Below are 16,487 nucleotides of genomic sequence, written 5' to 3' on the forward strand. Positions count from 1 at the left end.
ACAACAACTCATACATACAAACAAATCCACCACCGTTGACAATTTAATTATCAAAATGAAACTCCTATCCTCTTACATAAAGAAAACATAACATAAAAATAAAGGACTTCCTTTATCCTGTAAATAGCCTCCTTATTTACTTCTTGTATACTGTTTCTTTTATATGTGATTATTACAATTTTTCTTAGTTATGACTTAAAAAACCGCAAAGTCTCCCGTAGAAATTAATTGAAACAAGTCCAGGTATATATTTTGGGGCACTCTCTGGTAAAGTATTCTGTGCATTTCCCCCATTCTTTTTGAAATTCTTGTCTGGGTTGTCCCCTAATTGTCTATGTTAATCTGGCCAGTTGTTTTTAAGCATTATGAAAACTGTTTAAATATCTGTTGATATAGTCTCTCAGTTATCTTAGAGCATACCCTCCAACATTTCTCGATTGAAAATAGGGACATCCTAAGAAAAAGTGGGACATTCCGGGATCAAATCAGAAACTTGGATGGCTCTTCTAAATCTGGGACTGTCCCTGGAAAATAGGGACACTTGGAGAGTCTGTTAGAGTTGCCAGGAACAATGTATTATTGTATGTTTCTGGGCACAATTCAAAGTGTTGATGTTGACCTTTAAAGCCCTAAACGGCCTCGGTCCAGTATACCTGAAGGGGTGTCTCCACCCCCATCATTCTACCTGGACACTGAGGTCCAGCACTGTGGGCCTTCTGGCGGTTCCCTTGCTGAGGAAGCCAAGTTACAGGGAACCAGGCAGAGGGCCTTCTCGGTAGTGGCACCCGCCCTGTGGAACGCCCTCCCACCAGATGACAAAGAGAAAAACAACTACCAGACTTTTAGAAGACATCTGAAGGCAGGCCTGTTTAGGGAAGCTTTTAATGTTTGATGGACTATTGTATTTTAATATTTTGTTGGAAACCACCCAGAGTGGCTGGGGAAGCCCAGTCAGATGGGCGGGGTATAAATAAATTATAATTATAATTATAATTATAATTATAATTATTATTATCATCATCATCATCATCATCATCATCATCATCATCCACTGCCACTGTGAAACCTTAATTTAGGTCCCTACTCAGCTTCTGCCAGGAAATCAGTGTTGTATTGCCCTCTTCATTTTGGGACTTTCATATGCTTCCCTTCCTCACAGGCCTGCTCTTTCATGTCTGCTCACGATTGAAGGCGAAACAATTTTTTTACACGAATTTAAAATTTGGCTGAATTTCAAAGTTGGGGAGCTGACTGTTGGCAAGACTCTTGATGATAACAGCATTGGTTGGACAGCGTCAACAGAGCAACTGCTGCCCAACATGAACAAGCACTTAAAAATGAGAAAAACAGGCCATCCTGATGGAGATGAATCAGCTGCTTAAAAAAACATGAAAGATATGTGTGTTTGGGGGCTCTTGCCACTGGCTTGCTGCTTTTAGTGTTTTGGCGTTGTGCTATATTTCATGCACTTTGTGAAGTGTAAGCACCACTGTAGCCTCTGAAATTGCTTTCCTTAATGTGGTCTGGGGAGGTTTTGGCACGCTGGTGGAGAGCTCTCTGGCTAAACCACTGGAATGGTGATGTATATCTGAAACGTTCTGCTGCTCACTTACGCTTAAACTTATTTTCTTGTTAACTTCCTATATCCTGGGAGATTCACTGCCGTTTGGAAGGTCAACACTAGGGATGGATGAATCTGTCAATTTCCATTTCTCTCAGTTTTTCTTCTTTTTTCCAATTTTAAGCTTAGTTCTATGCATTCACAGATCAGTTTGCAACTGACAAAAAACAAAAAACAAAACACTATTAAAATTTCCCAACAATTTATTGTATATTTCTCCTCCCTGATATACGCATCCTTGATTGCAATTTTGCTTTAAATACTTTTTTGCAAGCAATTTTCTCTAATACAATGCATTTTTGCTTTAGTTGAGAATCCTTAATTGCAGGGGGTTGGACTCTACAATTTTTTGGTTTCCACTAATATATATTATTATTCACAAGTTCAATTAATGTATGCCTTTAGTATACTTTCTTTGGTTGGAAAGCTGTATTGCAGAGATGTGCAAACTCTGAAGCATGGCTGCCTCTTTGTGTATTGTTTCAGGAACTGTGGATTAGGCAGATTTGCATTAAAATGCTAACCAAATTGCATTTCTCCCTCATTCATCCCTAGTCAAAACAATGTATCCTCTAGTCACCCTGTCCTCGTGGAGCCTTTTAAGGAAGTTGTTTTGAGCCACAAAATTGCAATGTGAATCATCTCAATAGGCTGACATTTCAGCACCCAAGACAATGTAAAAAATGTTTCTTATCATCCTCAATACTGTTGTTGTTGTTGTTGTTGCTGCTGCTGCTGTTCTTCTTCTTCTTCTTCTTCTTCTTCTTCTTCTTCTTCTTCTTCTTCTTCTTCTTCTTCTTCTTCTCCTCCTCCTCCTCCTCCTCCTCCTCCTCCTCCTCCTCCTCCTCAGGGACAGCTGAGAACACCAGAGCTTGCTAGATGTGACACAGCTGGGTGTAGATAATGAGCAGGCAAGAAATGAAATGGTGTGGCTTGTTGACGTGGATGCCAGCTAAGTCCCGCTCAGGCTACAACCCTTTTTGTGGGTTTTGGGTTAGCTGGCTGAACCCGCACAGAGCTGGACAAGCAAGTTGTGTTAGCTTATTTTTGGCTGAGCCAGAGATCCACTCTCTCCAAAACCTAAACAGCTTTTAAAAGGCTTTTAAAAACAGCAGATAAAACCTTTTTGGGAGGAACAACGCCCGAGCCTTTTTATGCAACTCCCTGCCGAGCCACCATCTTCCTCTTCCTCCATTTAACACCTGTTCATTACATAAAATGCCTCTCTCCTAAGTTGCTCATTTCTGGCGGGCTAGGATTGTCTCCTTAAGTCACTAAGGGCTTTATACACAAGAATGTGAGCACCTAGAATTGAGCCTAAGATACATAGATAGATGGCAGATATTCATATCTCATTTCATTTGTAATTTGGGAGCTCCACAAGTCTCTCTTTTATTTAGTTCACATTGGGAGTCTAGGGAGTCTGTTTTCTATATTTCAGTGTTTGGCACATTTGGAAGGAACATCAAAAAAAGAAAAGAAAGAATTGCCACAGAAGCACCAGCCTTTCAATTTCCTGGAGTTGTTTCTTGTGATTTCCCTCTGCTCCTTTCTCCTCCTCCATTTTTACCTTACCGTCCTTATGATCAAAAGTTCTCTGTAAGCCTGGGTAGCAAACAGCACACCCAGGTTTCTGGAAGCCTGGTGGGGAGTCCTGTGATGTACAATGTTTGCAAGAGGACAAACAATAGCTCTTCCACTGTCTCCGTCTCAGCACACCTGCCCTGCTGCTAAGGTATTTCTCTTTGTTGCATCTTGTCCTCTGGTTCAAAGGAACTTCCCTCCTGCAAATTAGGTTCATTCCATCCAAACATTCATTCCATTCTGCTTGGGCTTAATTGGAATCATTGTATAGTGAACAGTTTCTTAGTGTCTGTGGTTTTATACAGTACACTATCTGAGGCCCTTTTCAATGGATAAGTATTCAACCTGGGACTTCAACCTAGGACTTTCTGAAATTCAAAGGATGTGGTCAGCCACTGACATGTGGCTGGGGATGATTGAGAAATCTGTTCTTCATGAATGCAAATATAAATTAACTTGATTTAGTCTTCATAAACAAAACTAGACAGCATCTTAAAAAGCAGAGACATCACCTTGCCGACAAAGGTCCATACAGTTAAAGCTATAGTTTTCCCAGTAGTGATGTATGGAAGTGAGAGCTGGACCATAAAGAAGGCTGATCGCCGAAGAATTGATGTTTTTGAATTCTGGTGCTGGAGGAGACTCTTGAGAGTCCCATGGACTGCAAGAAGATCAAACCTATCCATTCTGAAGGAAATCAGCCCTGAGTGCTCACTGGAAGGACAGATCCTGAAGTTGAGTCTCCAATACTTTGGCCACCTCATGAGAAGAGAAGACTCCTGGAGAAGACCCTAATGTTGGGAAAGATGGAGGGCACAAGGAGAAGGGGACGACAGAGGATGAGATGGTTGGACAGTGTTCTCGAAGCTACCAGCATGAGTTTGGCCAAACTGCGGGAGGCAGTGGAAGACAGGAGTGCCTGGCATGCTCTGGTCCATGGGGTCACGAAGAGTCTGACATGACTAAACAACTAACCAACAACAAAGTCTTCATAAAGCAATGTTTTTTGCTGTCTTCTTCATCTCCAGCTTCCATTCTGTTGGATGAAGACAACTACCGTATTCTTCTGTGTATAAGACACCCCCTATTTGGGAGGAATCCAATGGGGGGAGATGGCCCAGAGTTGTTGAGTTCTTTTGGGGGGAAGGGTTTTAATGTTTAATAGACTATTGTATTTTAATATTTTCTTGGAAGCCTCCTGGAGTGGCTGGGAAAGCCCAGCCAGATGGGCGGGGTATAAATAATAAATTATTATTATTATAAGGGTTGCCCACAATTGTCGAGCTTTTTGGGGGGTTATGAGAATGCCGAAAATCACTCACCATACTGACAAACGCTGCCTGTCACCACAAACTGTCTGCCCGATCGCCAACAGCAGCTGGCAAGCACACACACAACTGGCGCGGTGGAAGACAATCAACAGCAGCCCTTGTCGCATCCAACAATCTCTAACCCAATCGCCGCTGCCGCAGCCAATCCAAAGCAGCCATTGCCGCAGCCACCTATCACCCACCCAATCGCCATAGAGAACTTCCTGCTCGCGGCTGCAACCAATCGCCCATCCCCCCACTCCACTATCTGTGTATAAGATGAGCCATAATTTTGAACACTATTTTAGAGGTACACTAAAAAAGAGGTAGTCTTATACACAGAAAACTACGGTAAATGGTTTTGTCTGGAAGCGACCCCTCCCAGCCCTTATGCTAGGCTGACAGTGGGGTGGGATTGACCAGAGGTGTCCCTCCACGCACTTCTACTGACTCAGTTGACCTCTCACAAGTCACTGAATGAGCAGGAGGGAGGACATCCCACCAGTGGCATACAGCAAATGGAACCTGTCAGAAAGTCCCTCAGTGGGACATAGCAAGGGTGCAGTTGAGGCAGCTTAGGATTCACTGGATTCTGACTTGGTTCCACAGGCAGTGCCAGTCTGGATCCCGCACAGGGATCAGGTACAATCTGGCTTGCCCGTTGCCACCATGAGTGAAGCGGTGGCCTCACGGCTCCGTACAGCCCTGTCTGTGGCAGCGGGTGTGGCGTTTGTACGGAGCCCCTGGTTGTCTCATGGACTATTGACCAGTACACCACTAATCCGCTGCCACCAACCAGGTTCTCCCCAGTAAATCACTTGGCCACAGTCAGGTTCTCAAGTTAACGATGAAGGTTGTAGTTTACTGCAAACACGCATAAACTTTAAAGGCATTTGAAACACTGTTACTCTTTACCCTCTTAGTCTTATTTTGTCCTGTCTCTAACTTGTCTACCTCCCCTCACACAAGAACCAACTGCCCTAACTGTCTCTCTATTTCCATCTGTCTGCCAACTGCTTTCCCAACTGCTTCTTCCCAACCAACCAACTGTCTAAACCTCGGGCTAAGCCCTTTTTATAAACAGGTAGGCTCCGCCTCTGGCTTTTCTATTGGTCTACCTATTAACTCTCTCCCCCTGTACAAACATTTCCAAAAGAATGGGCAAACGCCACAGCGGGGTATTAATATTGTTCTCTCAATGTCTCTAGCAAGAGTCTTTGGAAGCTTGCGAACAACCCTTCTTGATAAATTATTTGAGAGAAAGGATTTGAGAGAGGGAGGGAGGGATTGAGAAGGCCTTCTCAGGTCAGGTGGAGGCAGTGAGAGGCATTCATGGACTTGAAACAGTGAGGATAATATCTTGGATAAGGAAGAAAGATCTCCTGCCACTGAACGAAGTGAAGAAATTAATCCTCAGTATTAGAGATGGTGCTTATGTCAAAGATTCTTCTTGCTTTGATGCCATATATATATATATATATATATATATATGAGGAAACTCTCCTTAATCTCACCTCTTACGATTGAATGATAAAGCTAAATCCACTCCAGTTTAAGGAGCTCAGCTGACTTGCTTGAAAAGGAAGTATTTCCTGAAAGAAATAAGGCTTTACTGTCTCCATCATGTTAATCCTTAGTCTGGGTTCATGGAAGCATGCATGAATCAGGAAGAGTGCACCAGGAGAGGGCATTGCCATTCACCATTGGTCTCTACCCCTCCCCCCAGTTTACCCCTCATCCTAAAGCAAGGGTGGAAGATTGGGCCCTCCAAACGTCTCTATTCAGGCCTTTTGACTCTCTCCAGGCTACATTCTTCTCCCTAGGTTGCCCCCCCCTCACTGTTCTGAGCCTTCAAGATATCAAGATAGCAAAAGGAGATAAAGAGTATTATTTGCATTTTTGGTAAAATCAGGAGAAGTTCAATGAGAATGTATGGAATTTCATGAAAACCTTTTAAAAAAATGCAAAATGGGATGGAAATATGGCAATTGAATTCAGGAGGGGGGAGATGAGAAACTGAGAAAAAGTGAAATTGACAAATCCATCCATCCCTTTCACTGTTTTAAGGGAGGTGTAAAAATAGCCTGAGACTAGACTCCTAAATGTGTGTGTGTGTGTGTGTGTGTGTGTGAGAGAGAGAGAGAGAGAGAGAGAGAGAGAGAGAGAGAAGGAAGGAAGGAAGGAAGGAAGGAAGGAAGGAAGGAAGGAAGGATAGCAGTACTGTACAGTAAGTTTACTTATTGTTTCTGTCCTTCTCTTTCTGCCTGTAACTCTTATTTTAAAGAATGAGAAAGATTGCTACTGGCTGGGTAGGCAGACAACTTCCTTCTGGAGCTCCACTCACCAGTGTCGAAGCAATGATTCTTCAACACCAACTGTGTTGGACTTGTCATGTTGTTCGGATTCCTGATTATCATCTTCCAAAGCAACGACTCTATTCCCAACTTAAGAATGGAAAGCAAAATACTGGTGGACAACAAAAGAGGTTTTAAGCCTCTCTCAAGGCAAATCTAAAAAAATGTAGTGTAAACACTGTCCTGCGAGTGCTCCGATCAGAGAACAGCCTTTAGCAAAGGTGTCATGGGCTTTCAAGATGCTCAAACTTAGGACGCAAGGAAGAAACGTGCTAGGAGGAAGGCACGCTTGGCAAACCCTCACCATGATCAATTCCCATCCAGAAACCTATGTCCCCACTGTGGAAGGACATGTGGATCCAGAATTGGCCTCCACAGTCACTTACGGACTCATTGTTAAAACTGTGTTTATGGAAGACTCGGCTATGAGTGATCACAGAAGAGGAAGAAGAAGAAGAAGAAGAAGAAGAAGAAGAAGAAGAAGAAGAAGGAGAAGGAGAAGGAGAAGGAGAAGGAGAAGAAAAAGAAGAAGATTCCAATGAGGGTTTGCAAGTTTCTAAAGCCTTACACCCCCCCCTCCAGCAACATAATGCCTTGCAGACTTTTGTGTTTTTTGTGTTGTTGTCTAGAACACCAGCAAGACATTAAGTTGGCCAAAGCTGCCTTGTTATATTCCAAAGTTATTCCCAATAATGCATCAAAAGACAAGCACATTTTGTTTCACTGACTGGAAGGAAGCATTTGAATTCATCGCTCCCATTGACAGAATCTGGATTCCTCTCTCCCCAAATGATTTCTTTCATTTAAGTTCCACATGGAGTTACTTCAAGTGATGCTCAGCCTGAGTTTCCACTCTGCAGAACATAAGAGAAAAGTGTGTTTAATTAAGACAGCACATCCTTATTTGTAGGAAAGCATGGCAAAACTGTGCTTACTGTATGGTACTTGCGTCAGAGATAAAGCACTTTATAAACAGCACAGAATATCAGAACCACAAACATTTTATAAGACCACAGGACACAGATTACTCTGGTTTCACAAGAGTGGAGAGAGCCATAAAATATTGGAGTGTGGTACATTAGTGAACAACAATGGCTCGTTGAATCCAGAGGTGATTTCTTGGGGCGGGGAGAAAGATGGAAGAATCAACGGAGGACAACACAATTCTCAGAGGTCTCTTGTTGATGGCAGCTCATTCATTTTCAATGAGAAACTTTTTTTCCCCCACAGTAAAAGCTCAAGGGTGGAAGAAAGTTTATCAAATATGTCAATCAAACTAACAAGTGCCTACCTGGTGAATGGTGAATATTTGCAGCGCTAAGTGCATCGTTTTAAAACTAAGAAATGTGAATGCCTGCATGATGGTGAGGGTGAACTGAAGTCATTTGAGAAATCCAATTAATTCCTAGTTCCTTGGTGGAGAATTCATTAATTCACAGCTGATAACCCAAGAGCATGTGCTGCCAAGCTAACCTCAGCTTGAATCGAGACAGAATTTCAGGACAGACTCTAGAGAGTCAGCTCAGGCAATAACAGACACCCAGGCAGTTGGAATACACCAGGGTATATCAATGTAAAACTTCAAGTACCTTACCTAATAAAGTTGATGGCTTGGTGGAAAGAGTTGTCTGGATTAGGCACTTCCTAGAAGCCTGCAGAAATATGAGGTACGGGTGCCCCCACAAATTCAATCTTTGCAAACTCCAGCATGAAATTAGCTGAATTTCACCTCCTATCCTAACAAGCAGATAATAATGTATAATGCAATTCAAACCCAAGTTTGACTCAGTTTGGAATAAGTGGATAATGGGCTGTCCTGGCTGAGTCAGGGCTATGCTGCCTTAACACCTGCATCAGATACACTGGCTTAACTCCCTCTGTCTGACTGAGCTTACATTGGCTTAGCCAGGGGTCAGGTGGCAGGACTTCAGCCAGCAGAAATTGTATTGACATAAACCCCTCAAAAAGGGGTGTTTTAGGGGCAGGGCAAGGGAAGACTTAGCCCTACCCCAAATCTGTTCTGCTCATGGTCTAAAAACCCAGCAGTTTTACAAGGGCAAAAAGAGTACTATGAGTGAAACTTTGTTTTAAAGCCTTGTTTCCTGTGACAAGCTTGAGATGGCTCAACCAACAGCAGTCCTCCTGAATGGAGTTTAGAATAGGACCATCCAAGTCCACTTTGCTTCTCTGCCTCTATTCCCGGGAAACTAGGAAATGGCTGTAATTTTTTTTTTTCATTTGGTAGAAGTGGGTGAAATTTGCAGGCATGCTATAGCCATCTTCAAATATCTGAAGCGCTGTCACATGGAAGATGGAACAAGAAAATTACAAGAATACGGATTCCAATTACACATTAGGAAGAACATTCTTAAAGTAAGAGCTGTTTGACAGCGGAATCGACTCCCTTGGAATGTGGCGGACTCTCCTTCAGTAGAGTTTTCTAAACAGAATTTGAATGGTTATCAATCAAGGGATCCTTCAGCACTGATTCCTGCTTGCAAGGGGTTGGACTAGATGGCCCTTGGGGTCCCTTCCAACCGTATAATTCTACAATACTATGAAATTCTCAGAAGCCTAATTGTGCTTCTCACCAGGCTGTCTTTCCCACCAGCTTCTCCATCATTCCCTTTGAGAAAGCTTGAAGAAATACTTGCTGTTTTCCTAGACAGCTGGGTTCTTTTTAGTATTAAGCATTCCATTTCAGAAGGTGCATCATGCTCACTTGCCACAACCAGCATCTAATTGATGTTTTTCTCCGTCATTTGGTTTCTGTGACTGACAGTGAAAGAAATGCCAATTAAAGAACCGTTTTCCTGCTGCTATAGTTAAAAGATGTGTAAATGAAAGGGGGGCGGGGACAGAGTGATGTGACATTTGGCAGAATTATAATATCTAAACCAGAGTATTTTTGTTTTTTTGTTTTTTTCTGAAGAACAATTTCTGTCACAGTAAGGTTTTTGAAGAAGTCTGTGAGTCCCTTCTAATTAGCTTGTTGATAACAATTATAGCTGGATTTGGAATAACAGCTTTTTACTATATTATTATTATTATTAACCATCATCACGCTATGCCAGTTGTCACAAGGCAATGTAAAGTATAAAGCAGCACATATCAAATACAAAGCACATTCAATTCAAATTTTAAAACACAATAAAACAGCCCATTCCTGTGAAAACATCAGTAAAACATTCTACAATTCACACACAAAAGAAACTCTCCTCTTACAATCAGTGAAATTACCAGTGGAGGTCGAATGAGGAACTGCATGTGGAGGTAGAGGCAGGCATATTTAAATACTCAAGAAGTGACATAGCCTACAGCACCCCGTATTCCCAGGCGGTCTCCCATCCAAATACTAACCAGGCCTGACTCTGCTTAGCTTCTGAGATCAGATAAGATTGGGCGTCTCCAGGGTAGTATGGCCATAGACAATATTGCAGATCTCCTGACAGGTTTAGATTTAATCTTGAATATTAAGAATGCTAGAAACTTAAAAATTTATTCGTGATAAGCAATAGGTATAACAGGAAGTGCATATAGGCTAAGAATGTGTAGAAAGCACAATAAGGTGAATCAGAAGTCAAAAGTGTGTGTGAAGTTAGAATATTTGTTGTTAGTGTATGTGCAGTTGTTATTGACGTACCATTCTTTCTTTTTTGTTTGTGCTGTTTTATGTAAACTGTTTTGCAATAAAGAAAAATATAGAAAATGAATAAATACAGTGGTACCTCAGGTTACAGATGCTTCAGGTTACAGACGATTCAGATTACAGACTCCGCTAACCCAGAAATAGTACCTCGGGTTAAGAACTTTGCTTCAGAATGAGAACAGAAATCGTGTGGCGGCAGCGGGAGGCCCCATTAGCTAAAGTGGTACCTCAGGTTAAGAACAATTTCAGGTTAAGAATGGACCTCTGGAACGAATTAAGTTCTTTACCAAAGGTACCACTGTACTCAAGAAGTGGACCCATATGAAGCCTACTGACTCAGTTGGGCCAGCCCCCTGACAAGTGCCTGTCCCTAAGCCCGCTTGCCATTGGCCAGTCTGGCAGGCAGGCAGAATTCAAACTTCCCAGTCAGTGAGCAGGCCCTGCTTAGGCTCCTTGCTGGCCGATAATCCTCCACATCAGACAACTCCAAGTCAGATAGTGTAGGGTGAGGCAGTTCCGGCCCTCCACACTGCCACATTCTGCAGTGGGTAAGTGCGCTTGCATCAGAAAACACACATATGCACACTTTTTATTTCTCTTGAACATCCTCAAATATTTCCCTTGGGCAGGAACAATTTTGCTTTAGGTGACATTTAGGGGCAATGCTACTCCAAAGCATAGCTGTCAACTTTTCCCTTTTCTTGCGAGGAAACCTATTCGGAATAAGGGGATTTCCCTTTAAAAAAGGGAAACGTTGACAGCTATGCTCCAAGGCAGATCTTATTTGCTTTCTTAACCCCACCAGCCTTGGACCCCAGCACTAAGTGGAAGGAGATGGTGCCCACAGCTGAGCTTTGCTAACTTTCTCATAGCCTCCAACATTTCTCCGAAAAAAGTAAGGATGCCCCATTCCATAATGATAATTTTACTATTTATACCCCCCACATCTTACTGGGTTTCTCCAGTCACTCTGGGCAGCTTTCAACATATATAAAACTCATAATAAAAATTAAACCTTTTTTAAAAAAACCTTCCTGATACATGATTGCCTTAAGATGGCTCAGGGGTTGGATAACTCCATAACCTCCCACATTTCTCCAATGAAAATAGGGACATCCTAAGGAAAATGGGATGTGTGTGGCGCTGTGGTCTAAACCACAGAGCCTAGGGCTTGCTCATCAGAAGGTCACCGGTTCGAATCCCCGTGACAGGGTAAACTCCCGTTGCTCGGTCCCTGCTCCTGCCAACCTAGCAGTGCGAAAGCACGTCAAAGTGCAAGTAGATAAATAGGTACCACTCCAGTGGGAAGGTAAATGTCATTTCCATGTGCTGCTCTGGTCTGCCAGAAGCGGCTTAGTCATGCTGGCCAGATGACCTGGAAGCTGTACGCCAGCTCCCTCGGCCAGTAAAGCGAGATGAGCGCCACAACCCCAGAGTCGTCCGCGACTGGACCTAACGGTCAGGGGTCCCTTTACCTTTACCTTTAAGGAAAAGGGGGGCATTCTGGGAGCAAATCAGAAACTGGGACGGCTTCTCTAAATCAGGGACGTCCCTGGAAAATAGGTATACTTGGAGAGTCTACTTTCTTGGCTGATAAAAATGTTCAGCACTCTTCAGTAGGTGCACAGAACACCTTAGGCTGAGAAGGTCTGTTTCTGAAAGACCACCAGGGTCTGAACTAAAGCCTTTTCCTTACACTCAATTCTGGAAGCCTAGGATTTACAAAGATTTTTTTCACACTGTGCACAGCATATGCTCAGCTATGAGCTACTCCCAGTGCCAGATTCCTGCTGAGTAGAGCTTAATAATACACACAGAGATATGTGTCTTTGTCACATCAACACTTTATATTTTAGGAATAAAATTTAACCTATATTTAAGGTGCAATGAGCTCAGAGACATATACTGGGCTGTGTTTGCTGTGCAATCCAATGCCTAAACTGGTTTTAATCCCAGACTCACACATGAGAGGTCCAAGGCTGTGTATTATGCCACATTCTCAAACCAGGCTTTGATTTTCCAAGAAATGAATACAAGACTCAGGAATGGTTGTTGCTTTCATTTAGTGTTATGCCACACTCCCCATCACAGGCATTTTCTGTTATGCCACCCCAACTAGCTATTTTGTGCCCCTGTAAAGGTAAAGTAAAGGGACCCCTGACCATCAGGTCCAGTCATGGCTGACTCTGGGGTTGTGGCGCTCATCTCTCTTTACTGGCCGAGGGAGTTGACGTTTGTCCACAGACAGTTTTTCCGGGCAGCGGATGCAAAAGCCTTTTACCTTCCCGCCGGAGCAGTACCTATTTATCTACTTGCATTTTGACGTGCTTTTGAACTGCTAGGTTCGCAGGATTTGTGCCCCTGGCGCTCTCTCAAAATTCAAAATTTTGGCCCCGCTGGTCCAAGAAGTTTAGCAACCTCAGGTGCAAACATGACTGAGCTGAATGGACCAATGGTCTGATTCTGTATAAGTCAGTTCTCTCTGTTCCCCCAAAACGGGAGAAACCAAAACTGAGAGCTTCATCCATCCCTAATCCACACACTTATTCTGCTCACCATAATACAAATGCTAGGATAGCATCCTTTCTAGCGCTGAGTCACATATGCATACCTGTAACTTGAATTATTTACCTTTTACTTTATGACTGGCAGCTGAATCTCTGAAAGGCTCGATTGTCATGCAAAGCCATTTCCGACCTGGGAGGAGAGGGGGTTGCGGGCAGAAATCCCTCCCACATCTCACACGCGGGGGCTGGCCCTTGCCCCCGCGTGGTTAGGGAATCCCCGGGCGTGTCAGCGACCCGGCCCGCCAATCAGCGGGCCGGGGAGGCGTGGCCTAGCCTATTTAAGACTAGGCACAACCAGGGACCGCCCTCTTTGCCCCCTTTCCAGCTGAGCGGTTTTCCCACCCCACCCTCCCTTTAGGTTTAGCTAGCCTTGACCTTGCTATGGACTTCGGTTGGTCGCCGCAAGGGGCCTGGTAGGAATTTTTCCAAGTTGGCACACTTCAAGCCTTTTGGTTTTTTCGCCTACCTCGTAGCAAACGTCACAACTTATTTGGTATTGGCGGTTAGGCATTGGCAGGGGTCAATTGTTATGCAAATGAAGGGGGGAAGGAAGCGCCATCACCTTCCCCAAAAGTAAGGGTAGTCCGGTAGAGGACTCCGAGGGGCGTGGACTTGTCCGAAACCTAGGGAGGTAAGGGCCTCCGGCACGCCCCAGAGCGGTGACACCCGTGGGATCCTAGTTGGCGTACTTCAACAGGACTCCCACGGCTTGTGGACAACCCTCCCCGGTCCCCATGCCGGGTAGTCGATAGGAGCCAATGCCTAAGGCCAATACCTTCCAATTCTGTAATCAATAAAGTTGTGGCCTTTTTATGCCCATTAACCTTAAATTCTGTGTCCGGTGTCTTCATTTCACATGGGGGAGGGGACTTGCCACGCAATGCATTTTACCCTCACATTGCATCAGATGGTAAGGAATATCTCTTTGTCTGTGGGGTTGTATCTGTAACGCACATCCCTGCATCTGAAGCTGCAGTCACCCAGGATGGGCATGCATGCATGAAACAGCCCCTAGAGATGGCAGCTGTTGATAGTATCAACTACCGATTTATTTGGCAGGTTGAGGAGAGGTTCCTGGACCACCTTTTTCACACTGCCTGGGCCAATAAATAGCTCAAACATTTCGAATCTAGCAGGCTGGAAAAATATCAGCCAGGTGCCATCAGTGTTTACAGAACACTTTTAATTTGCAGAATGCATTCACCTTCCCTCTAAGTCTGTGGAGGCACAGGTGCGCCTCACATCTGCCATAGGAAAAACTGTAATACCCACACATAAAAAATAAAAATAAAAATCAGAGTTTCATCTTGGCATCTGCAACACTGATATCCACTTTTGTGTTACAGCTGGGCCAAAGCTCCTTAGCTGGCTTTGTTTTATGTTAAATAAATAACAGCAGTCAAAAGACACCTTCTTGTTTCATACCAAACACCTGCCATCCTTCTACAGTGTAGACAAAGAGACACAATTTAGGGACTGTGCTTTTGAATGGGTTTTGTCTTGCTCATAACATGCATTTTTAAAAGACATTCTGTTCAGAAAAGGGCAACCAAGAATGACCAAGAGGGTGGAGTAATTCCCCCTTTAAACATTTTCAGCCCTGTAGAGGCTGAAGGAATATCTCCACCCCCATCGTTCAGCCCAGACACTGAGGTCCAGCTCCGAGGGCCTTCTGGCAGTTCCCTCACTGTGAGAAGTGAAGTTGCAGGGAACTTGGCAGAGGGCCTTTTTGGCAGTGGCACCCTCCCTGTAGAACGCCCTCCCATCAGATGTCAAGGAGATAAAGAACAACTTTTAGAAGGCGTCTGAAGGCAGTCTTGTATAGGAAAATTTTGATGTTTGAGATTTTATTATGATCTTATATGTGTTTGGAAGCTTCCTAGTGGGGCTGGGACAACCCAGCCAGATGGGCAGAGTATAAATATAATAATAATAATAATAATAATAATAATAATAATAATAATAATAATGGACTCCGCAGCTTACAGACAAGGCAACCAAGATGTGTCATGATCGTTGTTGTTTAGTCATTTAGTTGTGTCCGACTCTTCATGACCCCATGGACCAGAGCAAGGCAGGCAGTCCTGTCTTCCACTGCCTCCCACAGTTTGGTCAAACTCATGCTGGTAGCTTCCAGAACACTGTCCAACCATCTCGTCCTCTGTCGTCCCCTTCTCCTTGTGCCCTCAATCTTTCCCAACATCAGGGTCATTTCCAGGGAGTCTTCTCTTCTCATAAGGTGGCCAAAGTATTGGAGCCTCAGCTTCAGGATCTGTCCTTCCAGTGAACACTCAGGGCTGATTTCCTTCAGAATGGATAGGTTTGATCTTCTTGCAGTCCATGGGACTCTCAAGAGTCTCCTCCAGCACCAGAATTCAAAAGCATCAATTCTTTAGCGATCAACCTTCTTTATGGTCCAGCTCTCACTTCCATACATCACTACTGGGAAAACTATGGCTTTAACTATACGGACCTTTGTCGGCAAGGTATCATGATACGGGTGTCTAATATTATGCACAGTGTGAAGAAAGGGGGTGAAGAAAAGTTTTCCTTCCTGTCTCATATTAGAATGCAGGAACATCCTACTTCACAAAGTATATAGTTAAAATATAGAATTTACTCCCATATCAGGTAGGGATGGTGGTCAACTTGGATAGCTTTAAAAGAGGATAGGCAAATTCATGGAGAATAAGGCTATCTATCAATTGTTACTGGCTGCAATGGCTGTGTTGTACCTCCTTTAATTCTCTAAATACCAGTTGCTGAGAATTACACGTAGGAAGAGCACATGTTCTCAAGTTCTGCTTGCAAGCTTCCCATGGGCATTGTGAGAAGAAAGTTCTGGAATAGATGGCCTTTCGCCCTGATCCAGCAAGCTCTACTTATGCTCGTAATTATTTTGCTATTCTAATTAGTTATGGAATGCTCTCCGCAGAGAAGTTTGCCTGGCACCAGATTTTTGTATTCTGGCACCAGGCAAACATTTTTCTGTACCACCAGACATTTGAGTGATGGTTTGTTTCTTCTTGAGGCGGGGTCAGCTTTGAATACTAACCACAACATAAACATACCAGTCGGGAGGTCTTTATACATTGCAATATGTTTTTGTGATATGTTCACCAGAATGGGGTGGGGTTTTTGCATTTTTTAACTGTTGAATTGTACACATTTTTGTGCTTGGAGATACTTGTAAATCACATAGTAACCACGTGCATATACAGTGGTACCTCTGGTTACGTACTTAATTCGTTCCGGAGGTCTGTTCTTAACCTGAAACTGTTCTTAACCTGAAGCACCACTTTAGCTAATGGGGCCTCCCGCTGCTGCTGCGCCACCACCCTGCGATTTCTGTTCTCATTCTGAAGCAAGGTTCTTAACCCGAGGTAATATTTCTGGGTTAGC

The 16,487-nt window shown here is 43.6% G+C and overlaps 1 pseudogene; it reads right to left on the reverse strand.

The window, feature by feature from the left end:
- Nucleotides 1-10,180: 10,180 nt before the first annotated feature.
- Nucleotides 10,181-10,299, reverse strand: LOC128418120 (uncharacterized; annotated as a pseudogene).
- Nucleotides 10,300-16,487: the final 6,188 nt, after the last annotated feature.

This window comes from Podarcis raffonei, chromosome 7 (assembly GCF_027172205.1).
Source record: "Podarcis raffonei isolate rPodRaf1 chromosome 7, rPodRaf1.pri, whole genome shotgun sequence".
NCBI lineage: Eukaryota > Metazoa > Chordata > Lepidosauria > Squamata > Lacertidae > Podarcis > Podarcis raffonei.